Here is a 1,605-nt window from a genome sequence, read left to right as displayed (position 1 = left end):
GCTGTAACCACCTCCAGTTCCTTGTGGCTGAGCCAACTCCTCACTGTTTCCTTCCTTCCTCCTGCTTGATCTCTTGGGTCAAACAAATCCCAGGCTGAGCATTCCTGCTGCTCCAAGTTCAGCTGCCTGTGAGGTTGTGCCATGGTGATCCCTGCATTGCAGCCTGGCTGGGGAACCTGTCCTGGGAGGCACCAAAACCCTGAGATCCCTGAGAAAACTCTGGACAGCAAGGAAAAGTCAGGGATGCTGTCACTGTGTGGAAAGGTGTGGAAAGGAAGTTTCCACCACGTGGCAGGATGGGATCCCCTTTCTCTACCCGCAGTCCTCCCACCCCAAAGGCAAATCCAAGCAAAAGCAGTGCGAGGTGGGTCTGGAGAAGCAGCTGAGAGACAGCCCGGGGATGGCAGGGAAACCCTGGGGACAGCCGGGGGATGGCAGGGAAGCCCTGGGGACAGCCGGGGGATGGCAGGGAAGCCCTGGGGACAGCCGGGGGATGGCAGGGAAGCCCTGGGGACAGCCGGGGGATGGCAGGGAAGCCCTGGGGACAGCCGGGGGATGGCAGGGAAGCCCTTGGGCTGCCCAGCCCTGTGGCTGCTGCTGCTGCTGAGCCAGAGCCCGGAGCTGCTCCCGGCTGCCAAAGTCACCGCGGGCAGCATCGCCTTCCCATTCCCACCTTGCCGTGCCTGAGGCTTTCCTGAGGAGCCTCCGAGGTGCCAGAGCAGTGACACACGAGGGACAGACAGTGTGGCTTCCCTGCCGGGAGCCCAGGACCCACCGGGATGTTCCCAAGGATCGGCAGTCACTCAGTTCCTCTCCTCTTGTGCTCCAGTTGGAATTCCAGATGGATCCACGCTCAGCCAAACCAGCTCCTGCTTGGTACCGTGAGCTGCTCTGCTGTGGCCAGGGCACGGTGCCCAAGCCTTCCTGTGTGACTGGAGAATATCCTTGCAAAAGGGCCTTTTGAAGTCTTTTTTAAAAAGTATTTGGAGTAAAGCTGTGTTTTACCACCAAGGCAAATGCTGCAGCCTCATCCAGCCAGGCCCTCTGGCAGCTAGCCAAAAGTGATATTCCAATTAGGGTTTTTTAGGAGTGAAACAGCACTGTTGCTGCTCATCGTAAAATAATCCAGTGTTGGAACCTGCCCCCCCAGTAAATCCAGGTAGTCACAACAAAGCACAGATGTTGTATTATCATTTTAAACCAGCATTGTGTCCTAATTACCTCTGATTAAAACACATGGACTGGGGGGTTTATAGTCTATTTATTAAAGACATGAGACTGGAATTTGTACCTCAGCTGATGCATCTCATGATTTAATATATTCTGAACTCGATACTCTATGAAACACTCACTTTTAGTACAAATAAATATTTATATGTGTAAGTAGCTCTCACTTGGTGTTTTTTTGGGTGGGACTTTGCTGGGGGCTCGCTCAGCCTTGGCAATGCTGTGCTTGAGGTGTCCCTGGAGCCGTGGGAGAGGGTCAGGCTCTTCCCCCCTTCAGAGGGGCAGGATCAGGTGCTGAGGCTTGGACCGAGCCTCTGGAGCCATGGAATTAAAGCAGCCACATCCCAAACCACGCTGCTTCCTCAGCCTTGGACAAGG

Source organism: Lonchura striata, chromosome 7 (genome assembly GCF_046129695.1).
Source record: "Lonchura striata isolate bLonStr1 chromosome 7, bLonStr1.mat, whole genome shotgun sequence".
In the NCBI taxonomy this organism is placed as follows: Eukaryota; Metazoa; Chordata; class Aves; order Passeriformes; family Estrildidae; genus Lonchura; species Lonchura striata.
This window is presented reverse-complemented; position numbering follows the sequence as displayed.